This window comes from Eriocheir sinensis, chromosome 9 (genome assembly GCF_024679095.1).
Source record: "Eriocheir sinensis breed Jianghai 21 chromosome 9, ASM2467909v1, whole genome shotgun sequence".
Taxonomy (NCBI): domain Eukaryota; kingdom Metazoa; phylum Arthropoda; class Malacostraca; order Decapoda; family Varunidae; genus Eriocheir; species Eriocheir sinensis.
In genome coordinates this window covers 23,325,094-23,345,039 of record NC_066517.1, presented here as the reverse complement: position 1 = coordinate 23,345,039, position 19,946 = coordinate 23,325,094, and positions in this window count along the sequence as shown.

The following is a 19,946-nucleotide window of genomic DNA, read 5'->3' as shown; positions in this document are numbered from 1 at the left end:
CATGCATGATGGCAGCCGTCGCAGTTGGGGTAGCGGCGGGTGACGGGCTCCTTTGCCTTGAGTTTCGCCAAGCATTGTTCTGTGTTGTGCTGGCCACGGAAGGTCCCGCACACAGCCTGCAGGAACCATTTTGCCTGGTGGGGTCCGAACCGCTGGCACTTGAAGCACCGGCCACGTTTCACTGCTCTCTCTCTCTCTCTCTCTCTCTCTCTCTCTCTCTGCCACTTTTTTGTATGTATGTGTGTTTGTTTATGTTTGTTTGTTTGTTTGTCTGTGCGTGTGTGTATGTGTGTTCCTTTCCTTATTCTGTTATCTTTCTTTCTCTCACCTCCGCTCCCCCCCCCCCTCTCTCTCTCTCTCTCTCTCTCTCTCTCTCTCTCTCTCTCTCTCTCTCTCTACGTCATTCTTTCTTGCTGTCTTTCTTTTTTTCTAGTTCTTCCTTCCGGGTGAAGCTCAAGAGGTGTGTGTGTGTGTGTGTGTGTGTGTGTGTGTGTGTGTGTGCAGGGGTCAAGGGTGGTCTTCGTATTAATATTATTTCTCTCTCTCTCTCTCTCTCTCTCTCTCTCTCTCTCTGGTAACACTAATACATTTTTTCTTTTTCCCTTTTTTTTTTTTTTGGTTCAAGGAAAAAAATTAAAACAGCCCAATTTTTTTTCCTTGGCGGACTTCCTTTTCCTTCCTTCCTTCCTTCCTCTTCCTGAAAAGTTATCAAGATCTATTTCCTTCTATATTCTTTTCCTTCTTTCTCTTCCTCCTTTTCTTTCCCATTTTATTTCTTTCCTTCTTTCCTTCGATTTCTCTGTGTCTTTCTCTCTCTTTCTTCATCTTTCTCTCTTCTTTCTTTCTTCCTTCTATTTCTCTATGTCTTTTTCTCCTTCCCTTCATCCTTTTCAATTCCCTTCTTCCTTTTCTCTTATATTCATTCCCTCTCTTCCTTCTTTTATTCCTTCCTTCCTTTTTCTTCATGCCTTTCTTTCTCTCTCTTCCTTCCTTCCTTCATTCTCCTCTCTTCTTTCCTTCTATTTCTCTATGTCGTTCTCTCTCCCTCTCTTCGTCCCTTTTATCTACTCTCCCTTCCTCCCTTCCTCCTATTTTCCATTCCTCTCTACTTTCCTCCCCTTCTCTCTCCCTCCCATTTCCTTCCTTCTTCCTATTTCTCCATTTCTTTCTCTCCCTCCTTTCATCCTCTTTCTCTCCTTTCCTCCCTCTCTCTTATCTTCCATCCCTCTCTCTCCCTCTCTCTCCCACCCTCCCACTTTCTCTTTATTTCCTCCTTCTTCCTTCCTCCTTTTCTTCCTTCCTTCTTCCACTATACCCGGTAGAGATGGTGTATCAGTAAGAAGGAGGAGGAGGAGGAGGAGGAGGTGGAGGAGGAGGAGGAAGAGACCTTGGCCCTCACAACGCAAAGTGAAAACTAAATTCACACACACACACACACACACACACACACACACACACACACACACACACTAACTCACACACACACTAACTCACACACACACACACACACACACACACACACAGAGAGAGAGAGAGAGAGAGAGAGAGAGAGAGAGAGAGAGAGAGAGAGAGAGAGAGAGAGAGAGAGAGAGAGAGAGAGAGAGAGAGAGAGAGAGAGAGAGAGAGTAACCTTGTATTTGAAATCATTATTGTTTCGAGCTTTTCTTTTTTATACAGAGAGGTTTCGATCCCTTATAGAATTCTCTTATAAGATATTCGATCCCTTATACTGAGTTAGACTGGTTTCAATTCCTTATGCAACTCTTTTTTTTAGGATTTAACATTTATAGGCCACGTTATGCTTTCTCCTCTTCTCTCTCTCTCTCTCTCTCTCTCTCTCTCTCTCTCTCTCTCTCTCTCTCTCTCTCTCAAACTTTCTCTCCCCTTCTCTTTACCTGCAGGAATAGAGTAGAAAGCGAAAGTGGTCTATTTTTTAACCTTTCAATAATCACAAGTTGCTTTCAGCTTGATATTTTCTTTTTTTTTATTTTATTTTCCTTCTTTTTTCTTTCTTTCTCACATATTTTCCTTTTATTTTCTATCATTCGTTGTAGGAGGGAAGTAGAAAGGGAAAGTAGATTTTTATTTTTCCACCTGTAGGCCTTGTATTAAAAGTCTACCTCAGTTTATTTTTCTTTTTTTCTTTCTTTTTTCTTTCTTTCTCACATATTTTCCTTTTATTTTCTATCATTCGTTGTAGGAGGGAAGTAGAAAGGGAGAGTAGATTTTTATTTTCCCACTTTTAGGCCTTGTATTAAAAGTCTACCTTAGTTTATTTTTATTTTTTATTTTATTTTCTTTCTTTCTCACATATTTTCCTTTTATTTTTCTATCATTCGTTGTAGGAGGGAAGTAGAAAGGGAAAGTAGATTTTTATTTTTCCACCTGTAGGCCTTGTATTAAAAGTCTACCTTAGTTTATTTTTCTTTTTTTCTTTCTTTTTTCTTTCTTTCTCACATATTTTCCTTTTATTTTTCCATCATTCGTTGTAGAAGGGAAGTAGAAAGGGAGAGTAGATTTTTATTTTCCCACCTGTAGGCCTTGTATTAAAAGTCTACCTTAGTTTATCTTTATTTTTTATTTTATTTTATTTCTTTCTCACATATTTTCCTTTTACTTTTCTATCATTCGTTGTAGGAGGGAAGTAGAAAGGGAAAGTAGATTTTTATTTTCCCACCTGTAGGCCTTGTATTAAAAGTCTACCTCAGTTTATTTTTCTTTTTTTCTTTCTTTTTTCTTTCTTTCTCACATATTTTCCTTTTATTTTCTATCATTCGTTGTAGGAGGGAAGTAGAAAGGGAGAGTAGATTTTTATTCCCCACCTGTAGGCCTTGTATTAAAAGTCTACCTTAGCTTTTCTTTTTATTTACTTATTTCCTTATTTTCCTCTCCTTTTCGTATATTTTCCTCTTGTTATTTTTCTATTAATTATATAGGAGAGAAGGAGAAAGGAAAATTAATATAGTTTTTCCCCTTTCAATAATTACAAGTTCCCCTTAATTTAGTTTCCTTCGTCTTTTTCTTTTTTTGTTTTCTATTCCTTCCTTCCTTCTTTCCCATTTCTTCCTTTTCCTCTCCTTTTCATTTATTTTCCTCTCATCATTTTTCTATTCATCACAGGAGCAAAGCAGAAAGTGAAAGTGATATAGTTTTTTCCCCATTCAGTAATTCAAGTTCCCTTTAATTTGGTTTCCTTCGTCTTCTTCTTTTTCTCGCATTCTCTTCCTTCTCATTTCCATAACTTTCACTTTCTTTATTTTCTTTAGAAGCAAAACGGTAAGTAACACAAAGAGAGTAATACAGTTTTCCCCTTTCAATAAGTACAAGTTCCCTTTCTTTTGTTATCTGTTAATTATTTTCCTTCTTTTCCTTCTCATTTCCATAACTTTCACTTTTCTTTATTTCCTTTAGAAGCAAAACGGTAAGTAACACAGAGAGAGTAATACAGTTTTTTCCCTTTTCAATAAGTACAAGTTCCTTCTAGTTTGTTATCTATTAATTATTTTCCTTCTTTTCCTTCTCATTTCCATCTCTTCTACTTTTCATTATTTCCTTTAGAAGCAAAACGGTAAGTAACACAGAGAGAGTAATACAGTTTTTCCCCTTTCAATAATTACAAGTTCCTTCTAGTTTGTTATCTATTAATTATTTTCCTTCTTTTCCTTCTCATTTCCATAACTTTCACTTTTCTTTATTTTCTTTAAAAGCAAAACGGTAAGTAACACAGAGAGAGTAATGTAGTTTTTCCCCTTTCAATAAGTACAAGTTCCCTTTCTTTTGTTATCTGTTAATTATTTTCTTTCTTTTCCTTCACATTTCCATCCCTTCTACTTTTTCTATTTCCTTTAGAAGCAAAATGGAAAGTGAAAGTAATTTAGTTTTTCCCCTTTCATTTTTTTTTACATCAAAGAAAACGGTTCAAGGACAACAAAAAGAGGGAGAAAAAAAAAATGCCCGCTACTCGCCGTTCACATAAAAGATAAGAGTAAGGAGTAGCCACAAGAGAGGTCAATTTCGGGTGGAGAGGTGTCTTGATACATTGTTCTTGAAAGAGGTCAGGTCATAGGCAGGAGGAAATACAGATGAAGGAAGACTGTTCTATAGTTTACCAGTGAAGGGGATGAAAGAATGGAGATGCTGGTTAACTCTTGCATAAGGGGTTTGGACAGTACAAGGTCCTTCTGTTTAGCTATCTGTTAATTATTTTCTTTCTTTTCCTTCTCATTTCCATTCCTTATACTCTTCTTTATTTCCTTTAGAAGCAAAACGGAAAATAATACAAAGATTAATACAGTTTTTCCACTTTCAAAATAACACACGTTCCCTATATTTTCCTTCTTTCCTTTTCTTTCTTTCTTTTCTTTTCTTTTTAATTTTCCATCTCCATTACTTTGTCTCTTCATCCTCCTTCCTTTTTTTTATTCTTCCTTCCTTCCTCTTATTTATTCCATGTCTTTCTCTCCCTCTCTTCGTCCTTTTCTCTGCTCTCCCTTCCTCCCTTCCTCCTGTTTTCCATTCCTCTCTCCTTTCCTCCCTTTTTAGAGTAGAAGATTTTATATAACACAAGTTCGATTTCTTTTCCTTCCTTTTCCCTTTTTTTCCTTTCTCTTCATTTCCATTTCTTTCTCCTCTTTCTCATTTCCATCTCTTTTACTTATTTTCCTTTCTTTTCCTTTTTTTTCTTTCTCTTCCTTTCCATTTCTTTCTCTTCCCTGTTATTCCCTCTTCATTAATTTTCTCTTTATTTCCTTTAGAAGCACAAAACAATAAACTAGAACATTTTTTTTCTTCATTTTCCTTTCCCTTCAAATATCACACGTTCCCTTTATTTCCCTTCCTTTTCTTTCTTTCTTTTCCTTTCTCTTCCGTCTCCTTTTCCATCTTCCACTTTCTCTTTATTTCCTTTAGAAGCACAAAACGATAAACAAGAGAGCGAGTTCTTTTTTTCTCTCTTTTTTTCCCTTTCAAATTACCCAAGTTCACCTTCGTTAGTTCGTCTGTGTTTCGTTTTCTTTTGTGTTTTATTAATTAAGTTTTTTTTTCTTTCATTTTGCGAAACTTTAATCCCGTGAAACATGTTAACCAGAGAGAGAGAGAGAGAGAGAGAGAGCAGTGGGCACAGAGCAAGCAATTAAGAAGGTCAACCGGAAGAGGAGGAGGAGGAGGAAGAGGAGGAGGAAGAAGAGGAAGGGGAGGAAATTAAGGGGCAAAAAGACGGAAGGAAGAAAGGGAAGCGGAGCAAGAGGAGGAGGAGGAGGAGGAGGAGGAGGAGGAGGAGGAGAAGGAGGAAAAACGAGAACAGAGATAGCTAAAACAAGAACATAAGAAAAAAAAGAAGAAAAAGAAGAAGAAGAAGAAGAAGAAGAAGAAGAAGAAGAAGAAGAGTAAATGCACATTAGAGATAAAAAAAAAACATGCGTAGGAGGAGAAAGTGGGAGAGGAAGGCAAGAAGAAGAAGAAGAAGAAGAAGAAGAAGAAGAAGAAGAAGAAGAAGAGGAAGAAGAAGAGATTATATAGACAGAAGAGAGACAAAAACACATGCGTAGGAGGAGAAAGTGGGAGAGGAAGGAAAGAAGCAGAAGAAGAAGAAGAAAGAAACAGATGATAAAAGTAGGATATATTAAGACAACTGGATAAACAAGAGACAGAAAGAGAAATGAAGAAACAGGAGATGATAAAGAGGAGCAGAAGAAACAGAAAATAAAGAAGAATAACGAAAGAAGAGAAGGAAAGAGGAGAACACGGACAAACAAGAAGAACGAGAGAGAGAGAGAGAGAGAGAGAGAGAGAGAGAGAGAGAGAGAGAGAGAGAGAGAGAGAGAGAGAGAGAGAGAGAGAGAGAGAGAGAGAGAGAGAGAGAGAGAGAGAGAGAGAGAGAGAGAGAGAAAACAGACATAGAGAAGAAGAAAACAAAAAAGACACGAGAAGAAGAAGAAGAAGAAGAAGAAGAAAAAGCAGAAGAAGAAAAAGATGAAGAAGAACAAGAACAAGAACAAGAACAAGAGGAAGAAGAAGAGGAAGAGGAAGAAAACGAACAGCACATTAGACACCCACCCACTTTCACTCTCGGACAGACGGACAGACAGACAGACAGACAGACAGACGCACAATACAAGAGCGGAAGAGAAGAGGAACAAGAAGGCGGAACTGACCTTCTAAGTGTATGTGTGTGTGTGTGTGTGTGTGTGTGTGTGTATGTGTGTGTGTGTGAGAAGCCCCTCCACATTGCAGCGACAGGGACAGGAATAGACAGACTGACAGAGAGGAAGGAAGAGGAGGAGGAGGAGGAGGAGGAAGAGGAGGAAGAGGACAGAGGAAGAGGGTTCACCTTATCCACTTTTCCACAAGAGTAAGTTACGTGTGTGTGTGTGTGTGTGTGTGTGTGTGTGTGTGTGTGTGTGTGTGAGAGAGAGAGAGAGAGAGAGAGAGAGAGAGAGAGAGAGAGAGAGAGAGAGAGAGAGAGAGAGAGAGAGAGAGAGAGAGAGAGAGAGAGAGAGAGAGAGAGAGAGAGAGAGAGAGAGAGAGAGAGAGAGAGAGAGAGAGAGAGTAGAATAAAGGAACTAAAAAATAAAGATAAATAAAATAAAGGAAGAAGGAGAAGAATATAATAAAGATGGACATAAAAGAAGAGAATAAAGAAGGGGAAGGGAAGGAGAAGGAGTAAAGGAGTGGAAGAAGGAAGAGATGATAATTATAGTGGAAGAGGAAGCAAGAAGAAGAAGATGAAGAAGAAAGTGGAAGTGGGAAGGAAAAAAAAAACAAGCATAAAAAAACAATGATAAGAAGAAGAGGAGGAGGAGGAGGAGGAGGAGGAGGAGGAGGAGGAGGAGGAAGAAGAAGGAAGGAAGGAAAGACTAGATTATTAAAACAAGCACCACCACCACCACCACCACCAACAACAACAACAACAACAACAACAACAACAACAACAACAACAACAACAACAACAACAACAACAACAACAACAACAACAACAACAATCACAACAACAACAACAACAACAACAACAACAACAACAACAACAACAACAATAGCACAAAAAAACACTTATTTATCTCCTCTAATTAAAATTCTCCTTCCGAAGACGATACTCGGAACAGGAGGAGGAGGAGGAGGAGGAAGAGGAGGAGGAGGAGGAGAAGAGGAAGGAAGAAGAATGCCCTACTTTCTTTGCTAATACTCACATTACCAAAGGACAGTCACACACACACACACACACACACACACACACACACACACACACACACACACACACACTTCATGTCCATTATAATAGACAATCTCTCTCTCTCTCTCTCTCTCTCTCTCTCTCTCTCTGTCCGTCACCTTCACTTTTTCACACACACACACACACACACACACACACACACACACACACACACACACACACACACACACACACACACACACACACACACACAACCTAACGTGCTCAACCCACTCAACCAGGACAGAAATTAAGGAAAACGAAGGACAACCAAGAAATTCGCAGGACACGAAGGAGGAGGAGGAGGAGGAAAGGGGTCAAGAGGAGGAGAAGGAAGAGGAGGAGGTATGGAGAAGTAGTAACAGTAGCAATAGGAGGAGGAGGAGGAGGAAGAAGAAGAAGAAGAACAAGAACAAGAAGAACAAGAACAAGAACAAGAAGAAAAAGAAGAACAAGAACGAGAACAAGAACAAGAAGAAGAAAAAGAAGAAAAAGGAGGAGAAGGAGGAGGTAGAGGAACATAAGAACACACACACACACACAAACACACACACGAGGAGAAGGAGGAGGAGGAGGAGGAGGAGAAAAGGTAGGTAGAGAGAGAGAGAGAAAGAGAGAGAAAGAGAGACAGGGTGCGTATCGTAGGGAGCAGATAGGTAGGTTAGGTAGGAAGGGAGGGAGAGAGGGAGGGAGGAGGGGAGGCATGGAGACTGACCCACTTAAGAATGATTCCCTCTCGCGACCTTGAACTTGCTACGTGGATGTGAAGTTAAGGTGTCCTACTTCCTGTGGTGGCGGTGGTGGTGGTGGTGATGAGGGTGGTGGTGGTGGTGATGAGGGTGGTGGTGGTGGTGGTGGTGGTGGTGGTAATGTTGCAGGAGAAAGGATTGCAGAAAATATGTCGTGTAATTTTTTTTTTGCGTGGTGGTTGTGGTGTTTTTTTTATAGTAATAGTTGTAGTAGTAGTAGTAGTAGTAGTAGTAGATAGAGATAGATAGATAGATAGAGAGAGAGAGAGAGAGAGAGAGAGAGAGAGAGAGAGAGAGAGTGAAGAGAGAGAGCGAGAGAGAAAATGAATGAGAGTAAAAACAGACATGAGACAGACAGAAACACAGATACCGCCCACTGATAACACACACACACACACACACACACACACAGACACACACACACACACTCTGATAGATCGTTCGCCATGCACGCTGTCCGCACGCTAAGATTCTGACGCTCGATAACGAAATCTAGGTTACCATACTCCCCTCCCTCTCTCCCTCTCTCCCTTTCTCTCCCTCCCTCCCTAACCCGCGGCTGACCAGTTTGGTTTATGAATAAGAAGCACAACACGAGCGCTCACGACACGCCAACCTTGCCATGCCTGACCTAACCTGACCTGGATTCCCTAACACCTGATTTGATTTTCCTTTCCTCCGTGTCTACCTCGAGTCTCCCTTCCCTCCCTCTCGCCAAGGTCACGTCCAGTTAAGTTGATGTTTTCCCTTTCTTTCTTTCTCGTTGTTTTGTTTTTCTCCTTCTCTTTTTTCCTAGTTTTTTCCTTCTTTTTTTCCTTTCTGTGTCTCGTCAAAATCACATGCAGCCCGTCTTTTTTCCCTTTCTGTGTCTTTCTCTTTATTTTTGTTTTTCTCCTTCTCTTTTTTCCTAGTTTTTTCCTTCTTTCTGTCCTTTCTGTGTCTCGTCAAAATCACAAGTCTTTTTCCCTTTCTGTGTCTTTCTATTTTTTGTTTGTCTTCGTTCTTCTCTCTCCTCTTTTCTTTCTTGTTTTCTTTCCTTCTCTCTTCTTTCCTGTCCGTCTCCCCAAGGTCACGTGCTCCAAAGTAAACAGTAGATTGTGTCTTACGGGGAATTGGAGTTGAGTTGGTGTGGGATTTGGCGTCACGAGAGGGGAAAACATAAGAACATAAGAACATAAGGAGTCTGCAGGAGATCGATGGACCAATACACAAGGCAGCTCCTGCGAATCTAACCCCACCTGACACCACTATGCATGAATTTATCTATTTTCTTAATGTGTCTATCGCAGAGGTTCTCAAACTGGGAGCCGCGGACAGTGCCTAGGGGTGCCACAAGATCATAATAAATTTTGAATCACTTTTTTTGATTCTTTTTTATGTTAGTCTGCATTTATAACACTTAAGTTAATCTAATTCGACTGATGAGTTCTGTTTGGGCGTGTACTGATACAATATGTTAATTTTGGTGTAAGTATGGATAATAATCTTAATTCATTGATTCATGTGAGGAGGGGAGGGGGGCGGGGGGGGAGGGGTTAAAAAGGGGTGCCACAAAAGGGTTTATATAAGTTCAGGGTGCCACCACTGAAACAATATTGAGAGCCTCTGGTCTATCGTATTGGCACTCACCACATGACTGCCAAGCCTGTTCTATGCATCCACCACTCTCTTCGTAAACCAGTTCTTGCCTATGTCCTCGTTGTATCTGAGTTTATCCAATTTAAACCCATTACTACGTGCCCTACCCGGTTCTCTTACCATCAGAAATATCAGAAAAGGAGAGATGATATAAGGAATGCGAAAAGTATGAGTCCAGTGGTTCCAAAACTATTCCAGGCTGGCACCCAATTGGCTCCCAGGTGAGTTCCTAGCGACCCTCCCCCTCCCACACACACCTGAGCACACACCTCTTCCTCGGTACTTGGTAAGCTTCGCACTACGCAACAAAACACAACCATGCTCTCGTGCGTATTTCTATTTTCAGTTCTATTATCTATAAGGCACAAGTGTTCATTTAGCTCAACCTTAGTGTTTATGGCATAGATTCTGTCATTTGGATCTTGTAGAAACAGAAGGATATTAATTGTTTCTAATGCTACTCCGCCGCGCTCCCTATCCCCCCTTCTCCTCCCCGCCCCCCAAGATCTCCCCACCGCCCACTTCGGGAACTATATAAATGTTAGAACAGATGCCTTATCGTATGTATGGAGCATTAACCTATATACTTGAGTTGACCTTCTCGCCCGAACAGGTCAATTAATAAGATATGAAGCTGTTACGAGGCCTGACCTAACGAGTGGGCTATTTATTATTATTATTATTATTATTATTATTATTATTATTATTAGTAGTAGTAGTAGTAGTAGTAGTAGTAGTGGTAGTAGTAGTAGAGGACGGAAGAGGAGAACGAGCTAAGAAGAAGAAGAAGAAGAAGAAGAAGATCAACAACAATAACAACAACAACAACAACAACAACAATGCTCTAGATTCCATAAGTGGGCCTACAACCTGACATCACCAACACCACCACCACCATCACCACTACCACCACCACCACCACCACCACCAGTAATAGCTGTAGCAATAACAAGACCAATTAATATATACACACACCTCACCTCTCACTTTCTCACCTGCAGTTTCACCTTTAATTAAGTTCTCCCCGTTAATCAGGTGCGAAATTGCCCTTGTTGTTTGTTGATACTAAACGTTGATTGCAGAAATGTGATAATAATAAATGTTTTGTGTAATAGCTTGATAATGTGGGTCTCTCTCTCTCTCTCTCTCTCTCTCTCTCTAAAACAATCACAAAAGCTACAAAATGAGAGAAATGAAGAATGAAAGGAAGGAATGAAGGAAGGAGTGAAGGAAGGAAGGAAGTGAAGGAAGGAAGGAAGAAAGAATTACTGTGAAAGAAAGAAAGAAAGGAAAGAAAGAGGATGTTAAAAAAGAGGAAAAATCAATATAAGTGAAAATTTAATAACAGAAAAAAAAGAATATTAGAAGAAGGAAAGAAAGAAAGAAAGGATGAACGAAAGAAGACTAAAGAAAAGAAGAAAGAAAATATGAAAGGAAGAAGAGAGAAGAAAAAATATATAAAAAGAGAAGAAAACAAAAGAAAAGAAGAAAGAAAGAAAAGAAGAAAGAAAATATGAAAGGAAGAAGAGAGAAGAAAAAAATATAAAAAGAGAAGAAAACAAAAGAAAAGAAGAAAGAAAGAAAATAGCTACAAGAAAACGGAGAGAAGCGAAAGGGAGACTAAAGACAAAAAGGAAAAACCAAACCAAAGACAACCAATACAACCAAATCAATCAACCAAAAAAAACAAAAAAAAACAAAAAAAACACCCACAAAACAACATCCACAAAACAAACAAAAAAAAAAAAATCAAAACAAAAGACAAAGAAAGAAGGAAAAGGACAAGACTCTAAAACTCAACATAAATCACTAATAATAAGATGACGGCTTATGAGAGAACAGCAAAGTAGGACAGGGACTTTCGTGTGTGTGTGTGTGTGTGTGTGTGTGTGTGTTTTATATATACTTCGCTTTAACCCGCGTGACGGTCAAGATGATGATCCCTGTGTGTGTGTGTGTGTGTGTGTGTGTGTGTGTGTGTGTGTGTGCGCCCCCTGATTGGTGTCAAGGTCGCGCGGAATTATGACCGAAACTCCTCTCATGACCACACACACATACACACACACACACATACACACATATGCTCCTCCTCCTCCATCTCCTGCTAACTTACGGCCCTCCTCCTCCTCCTCCTCCTTCTCTTCTTGTTCCACCTCAGTGCCTTCATTCCCTTCCCTTCTCCCTTCTCCTCCTCCTCCTCCTTCTTCTTCTTACGCATCTCTCCCTTCTCTTCTTCCTTTCTTTCTTTCCATTCTCTTAGGTTCTGTTATCCTTCTCCTCCTCCTTTTCCTCCTTCTTTTTCTTCTTCTAATGTATCTCTTCTTTATTTTTCCCTCTTCTTTTCTTCCCTCTCTAAGTCCTCCTCCTCCTCTTCCTCCTCCTCCTCCATCTATGTAATTCGTATGACCCCTTCTCTCCTCCTTCCCTACCTCCTTAATTCCTCCTCCTCCTCTACCTCCTCTCTCTCTCTCTCTCTCTCTCTCTCTCTCTCTCTCTCTCTCTCTGCAACACAACAACCCTTTCATGTATTACACTTCCCCTCCCCTTACCACTTACACCCCCCCCCTTATCTTTCAATCCCTTTAGTCTCTTTAGCAACACAAACAGCTCTATCTCACTTACTTATGCATTCATTTATTATTCCCTTTTGCCTTTTCAGCCATTCACAACCCTTCCATTAACACGCTAACACCTCTATCGATCACTTTATCTTGCAGACATACACACGAACATGCATCTGCTAGCGTCCCATTTTTTCTCTCCTCCTCCTCCTCCTCTTCTTCTTCTTCTTCTTCTTCTCTCATTCATCTGTTTATCTATTCAGTATCTTCTATAGCCACTCTGAGTCTTTCCTTCAACACACTCCTTTATCATTTTCTCTCTTTTTTCCTCCATCTGCTAGCGTCCCATTGTTTTCTCCTCCTCCTCCTCCTCCCCTTCTTATTCTTATTCTTCTTCTTCTCCCATTCATCTATCTATCTATTCAGTATCTTTTATAGCCACTCTGAGTCTTTCCTTCAACACACTCCTATATCATTTTCTCTCTTTTTTCCTCCATCTGCTAGCGTCCCATTTTTTTCTCCTCCTCCTCCTCCTCCTCCTCTTCTTCTTCTTCTTCTCCCATTCATCTATCTATCTATTCAGTATCTTCTATAGCCACTCTGAGTCTTTCCTTCAACACACTCCTATATCATTTTCTCTCTTTTTTCCTTTTCTTGCAATCATTCATTCCTTTTCTCTCAAACTCTCTAGCTCCTCTTCCTTCTCTCTCTAAACCTTCTGTAACAACTCCACTCTGGACGATTCTGGGCATATTCCTCCTACTCATCCCACCTCTGACTCCTTTTTATGCCTGTTATTAAGCGCGTGGTAAGACAGACATAACACATTTCTGTCTTATATCAATCTTCTTCTGTCAATCTCTTTAGTCTGTTCAGGCCCCACAATCATTATTACTTTCTCGTTTTCTTACACTCGTACAGACACCTTCCCTCTTTCTCTAATAATTATACACGCATGGTACCGCAAAATCCTTCTTTCCGTTAATCTTTCATTCTCTTTCAGTTTCCTGCAGACGTTCCTTACCCACGCACACATCTCATTTCTCACTTTCTCTGTCTCACGCACTCAGTCACTCACTCTCACTTTCTGTCTCATGCACTCAGTCACTCATTCACTTTCTCTGTCTCACGCACTCAGTCACTGTCACTTTCTCTGTCTCACGCACGCAGTAACTTACTCTCATTTTCTCTGTCTCACGCACTCAGTCACTCTCCTCACTTTCTCTCTCTTCTTCTCTTTACTTTCCTTTCTTTCTCTTCTACCTCTTCCTTTTTTTCTTCTTCATATTCTTCTGACCTTTAGTTTTCTTCATTCTCCTTCTCTCTACCTTCCCTTTTCTTTCTTCTTCCTTTAGCTTTCCTCTTTTCTCTCCTTCCTTCCCCACACCTCTTCACACGCGCGATAGAGTATTCAATGACCATCGATTAAGTAAGTGGGTTGTGGACTTGGCCATGGGGTTAAGTATATGCGTTAAAACATCAATGGATTATGTGGTTGTGGTGGAAGGGAGCGATTCACGTGTATATGGAGGGTGAAGGTCATAGTTATTCAGTGTTGTTGGGTGGCAGGGAGGGCAAGGAGGGACAAGGGTAGGCGAATATATGAGTTTTAGCTTTAATATATTCCGTGACAGTGGTGGAAGCGGCTGTCATAATTATTGGGCATAGGAAGGGGAGGGAAGGGAAGGGGTAACAACTCCACTCTGGACGATTCTGGGCATATGGGTGTTAAATATTGGGACAGGTTAGGTTAGGGTAGGTGGAAGGGGTGACAAGGGGGAATAGGAAGGGAAGGAAGGGGAAGAGGTGGAAGGGGAAGGGAGAGAAAGGTCTTAAACATTTGGACAGGTTAGGATAAGGTTGATGGAAGGGGTGATAAGAGGGGATAGGAAGGGAAGGAAGGAGAAGAGGTGGAAGGGGAAGAGGTGGAAGAGGAAGGGAGAGAAAGGGGTTAGTCTTAAACATTTGGACAGATTAGGTTAGGGTATAGGTGGAAGGGGTGAAAATGGGGAATAGGAAGGGAAGGAAGGGGAAGAGATGGAAGGGGAATGGAGAAAAAGGGATAAGTATTAGGTAGGGACACGTTAGGAGGCATGGGTAAGAGTGTACATGATTAGGGTAAAAGGAAGGGGTGGCAGGGGTGCAAATGAAGGGTAGGGGAAGAAGTGGAAGGGGAGGAAGGGGAAAGTGTTATGTAAGGACAGGGAGATGGGAATACGTGGTTGTCGGTGGAAGTGACAGGGGGTATATGAAGGGTAGGGGAGGAGGTGGAAGGGGACAGAGGAAGGGGAGGAAGGGGACAGAGGAAGGGGAGGAAGGGGACAGAGGAAGGGGAGGAAGGTGGAAGTATTATGAAGGAACAAGGAGATGGGCATACGTGATTGTAGTCGGTGGAAATGACAGGGGGTATATGAAGGGTAGGGGAGGAGGTGGAAGGGGGCACAGGAAAGGGAGGAGGGGGTAAAGGGGGGCAGGGAACGTGTGGGTGGCGTGGCAGGCGGGTCAGCAAATTGAAGGCCTCCCGGCTACTTAATTTGCCCTGCCAAGTGACGGTGACATACAGATGGGTGACGCGCGCGGGGGTTGCAGGTGCATGTGTGTGTGTGTGTGTGTGTGTGTGTGTGTGTGTATGGATTGAATACTCTACCGCGTGCGTGTGAAGAGGTGTGAGGAAAGGAAGAGAGAAAAGAAGAGAGCTAAAGGAAGAAGGAAGAAAAGGGAAGGAAGAGAGAAGGAGAAAGAAGAAAACTAAAGATCAGAAGAATATAAAGAATAAAAAAAGAAAGAGGTAGAAGAGAAGGAGAGAAAAGTAAAGAGAAGAAGAGAGAGAATGTGAGAGTGAGAGACTGAGTGCGTGAGAGTGAAAGTGAGTGACTGAGAGAAAGTGAGAGTGAATGACAGAGAAAGTGAGTGAGTGACTGAGTGTGTGTGTGTGTGTGTGTGTGTGTGTGTGTGTGTGTGTGTGTGTAAACTATATGTATGCTTTCAATATCCATATCCTGAAATTGACCTCTCTTTTGGCCACTCATCCATACTCTTTTTTTTTTTATAGGGGCAGTGATTAGCGGTTCTTTTTTTCTCTTTTAGTTATTTTATTTTCCCTTCAAGCTCCTTCCTTTACTGTAAAAAAAAAATGCTTCTCCTCGATCTTGGAAACTGCACCCAATCATTGCCTTCGCCTTCCGACCCTCTTCTAGGTTAACACACTTCTTCGGGGGCCAAGGAAACACACATTTGACCAAGCTTTCCTAGGAGTTGCGGGCATTTCCAGGGGTAGTTTTGTGACCCTGGTGGTAGTGTGATTTATTTTTTATTTTTACAGCAAAGGAGACAGCACAAGGGCACACACAAAAAAGGAAACAATAAAAAAAAGCCCGCTACTCGCTGCTCCTGTAAAGACTCAGAAGAGGTGGCCGAAAGAGCTTTAACCTTCGCATCCCTTATCGTCTTATTCAACCTTTATAGTCATGTCCCTTTCTTCCTCAGTCTTCCGCCACAATGAAGTCTTCGGTTGGTATTCTGAGACGCTCCAACGCCTCAAAACAGCTCATTACACAGGCCGAAAATGATATCAGTCTGGTTCTAACGAGTGCTTTTTATTGAGGTATACTTCCCATCGTATTACTGAGATCAATAGCCTTCTGTGGTCACTCAATCATCCATGAAGTTGAATTCCTGGTAGTGTCCATCGCATATTTTAAGGGGTTACTTGCACATTTTACCGGGTACAAGCATATTGGTGCGAGTAGATTATATCGAAGTTTATAAATAGATGAAGGTCTTTAATAAGAGTTCTGATGGCAGGGCACGTGGTAGCGGGTTTAAGTTGGATAAATTCAGATTCAACAAGGTCACAGGCAAGAGTCGGCTTACGAACAGAGTGGGCGGGTGAGTAGAACAGGTTTGGCAGTCATGCGGTGAGTGCCAATACTAACAGTGATTCCTGATAATAATCCTATACGTGTCCTCTCTGGTGTATGTGTGTGTGTGTGGGGACAGAGTGTGATTATGCTCTGAATATAACGAGGCGCATTAACCACGCACTAGTTTTCCGTATGACAGACCTTTTTTTTCAGTAGAGGAGTCAGTTCAAGGGCATAAAAAAAAAGGTTACAAATGTTAAATAAAAAAAGCCCGCTACTCACTGCTCCTAAGAAGAGTTAGAGGAGTGGCCGAAAGATAGGTCAATTTCGGGAGGAGAGGTGGATATGGTGTTCCAGATTTCATCAATTAAGGAGTTCCACTATGAGCTGCATGAGTGGGTCGTCTGTGTACTTGATATTTACAAGAAGAGGGCAGGATAAGGTTGCCTGTCAGGGATGGTCACGGGTGGTCGATAGATTCTGCTTCTGATCTTCCTTTTGGCGCACAATGATAACTGTCCCGTGCAGAGTATCTTGTCCATGGAGTGTCCTTCATGAAGTCTGTATTATCTGCTGCAAAGAATTGTGGAACTCCTTTCTTGATGAAATCTGGAACACCATCCACCTGTGTTTGTCTGTCATACGGAAAGCCAGTACGTGCTCAATGCGCTTCGTTATATTCAGAACATAATCACACCCTGTCCCCACACACACACCAGAGAGGACACGTATGAGATTCTGATCAGGAACTCTGGTGAATAGTCAAAGGTGACCCAATAGACTGCAGTGGTGTCTCCACACGGCGGACAAAACCAATATCCCATTTTGGTTTGTGCTTTACCTGTCTGTCATTGTTGGTGTTTTGACCCATGAGCTGGCAGACAATTTCAACACATTTTTGAATGTCTGCGTTACGCTGTCCAACCACACCGTCACCATAAGACCCTTACCACAGGTGTGTAAGAAAGAACTGAGAAAGTGGAGTGGGTATTCCAATCAATCAGAAATGCTGTAAAACCCCGTAATAGACACAAACATCATTCGACTCGGACGATTATTTCCAAAAGATGTGACGTTTTTCGTAATTTTCATAAGTGACGGCGGCCATATTGGATTTTGGCGGTTACCATGGTGACGGGTGGCGGGAAAATTTGTCATCCAACATTTTCCATTACCTTGCACCTTAAGGAAGTGAAATACATGCAGACTCCTTACGTTCTCATATGTTCTTATCCTTATTTATATTCTTAGTCTTATTATTCTTATATAAATATACATATGTTATTGCAACTCATCGAATCATCTGTGCTGTGTGTGTGTGTGTGTGTGTGTGCGCGCCGTTATACTAGGCTATAATGTAAAGATCTATTAGGCTTGAGGTCACCGCCAGCCCGGGTCGGCACGTGTAAAGGTTGCCTCCATTGCCGGGTGAGGGCGTGGGGGAGGCTCGCCAAGGCCACACGAAGCGCCCCGGCTCGAGCCCCGCCCCGCCCCATTCCCGACGAGGCGAAACGCACACACGCACGCACACAAACCCATTGAAGGAGAAGGATGGAGGGAAAGACGAGGATGGAAAAAGGAGTTGCAGAAAAGATTTAAGGATATTCTGAAGTCCTTTGAGGAGCGGGAAAAGGATAAAAAGGAAAAAGATGAAGGTAAGGACGCTATAGATGAAAATGATAGGATAAAAAAAAAGAGATTGAGGGATATTCTGAAGTCCTTTGAGGAGTGGGAAAGCATAAAAAGGAAAAAGATGAAGGTAAAGACGAAGATGAAAATGATAAGGTAAAAAAAAAAGATTGAGGGATATATTCTGAAGCCGTTAGAGGAAGGAGAGGGGATGAAAAGATAGAAGAAAAGAAAAGAAAGAAAGATATGAAGGTATAGATTTAGGAGGCAGGGATTAAGTTGCGAATATGAAGGAATGAAGCGAAAAAAAGAAAGAATGGAGGAAGATATGGAATGATGAAGTAGAGGAGCTGGAGGAATGAGGGAAAAGAAAGATGGAAGGATGGAGGAAAGGAGGGGAAAATTTTATCTTCTTTTTCCATCTTCGTCTTTCCCTCTATCCTTTTCCTTCTTTTAAACTGACACTTCGCTTTCCTTATGTTCGTTTTCTTTCTCTTCTTTTCTCTCTCCATTTTCTCCTCACGTTAATCCCTTTTCTCTTTTTCATCTACGTCTTTTTATCCTTTTCCTTCTTTTCATTTAACACTATCCTTCTCTCCTATCCGTTTTCTTTCTCTTCTTTTCTCTCCCTCCTATCCGTTTTCTTTCTCTTCTTTTTCTCTCTTCACTTTCTCCTCACGCTAATCCCTTTTCTCTTCTTTTTTTTTCATCTACGTCTTCTCCTTTTATCCTTTTCATGTAACACTATATCCTTCTCTCTTATTCGTTGTCTTTCTCTTCTTTTTCCTCTCCATTTTCTCCTCACGCTGTATAATCCCATTTTTCCCCTCTCTCTCTCTTTTTCAATCTTCGTTTTTCCCTTCTTCTTTTCTTTCTCTTCTTTTTTTATGCTCCAGCTTTCCTACACACTAATCCCTTTTTCCCTTCCCTCTCTTTCTTTCTAACTTCATCTTTCCCTTCTTTTCTTTCTCTTCTCCTCCTCCCTCACCCCAATCTCTACCTTAACATAATAACATCTTGTCCTTGTGTAAACGATAGAGTTAGGGGGAGAGGGGAAGGGGAGGAGGGGGTTGATGGGTAGGCATGGGGGCGAGGGAGGGGGAGGGGAGGGGCCGAGGGCTACGAATATTGGCACCCTACACACATAAATGATGATCTATTACCACATAACGAGCCGGGGACACCTACTCACTGCTGCTCCTAATGTCGTAGCCTTGGCACATATTTTTACTCCTTTTCCTCATTCTTTTTTTTTTTTATCAGCCGAGCGTGTTATGTGCTGGGGCCTGGCTCGGTGCAGTTACCTAGTTTTTCGTCCCTTCCTAATCACTGTCATCATTATCGTCATTAGGTCAGCCAGGTGTCAGTTCTCATGGGTTTGCTTACCACCTGAGCGTCTTGGGAAACAGGTTACTACGGGTGTGATAAGGCCATTCATTTTTTCGCATTATTGGCCTCTTTTTGTGTAGTTTTGCTCTTCGTTGATTACCGTGTGGCGTCATCTTCAGGGCACACGCGCGCGTTACACGGCGTAGGAACGTTAATTCATTGTAACTTCACACCGTGCATGATTCAGGTCACAAGAGAACTGGGTTAAGAGTATGATACGAACATCAATTTCCTGCATTGGTGGCCTGTTTTATATACATTTTTTCCTTATGATTCTGATTCTGATGGTGGGTGTCGATCGGGGTCTTCCCCAACCAAGAAGTATCCACGCATATCCCTTTCCCACCCTAGTACTTCATGTCAGGAAAAATCAATCTGCTCAAAACCATGAGCTTTGTGGGCGTCCCCTTGGCCCGTAGGTTTTTACCCGTTTACGCGGAGCCTCGACCCCGAACTCAGCTTCTTTTCTAAGTCTCTCTATAAGGAAACATTAAAAACACGTGCTTTACTCAGTACACGCACAAAAATAAATAAACAAACCGTAATTATTCAAAATGCAACACTACAACAAACATCCCCACCACAAATAATACGAAATTCTTAACTCAACCGAAACTCCTTTGCCTTCTAACCCACACCAAGATAAAATGAAACCCAACAAAACACGAAAATGACTTACCTTGCCTAACGTGCCTTTTGTCCTTGGGTTCTGGCGGGGCTTCCTCCTTCTTCGTTGTAGCTCAGTCAGTGGCGGGAAAATAGCAGTTCTTACACTCTTAACGTATTACTGTCCTATATCCCTCCTTTATGTGCTTGGTGGGGATTGCTAGCGTTGTTTAAATACCTTGTCCGGGGATCATAATTAAGCTGTCTAGTTCTACCACGAGGCAACACCGAGCACATGGTTCCC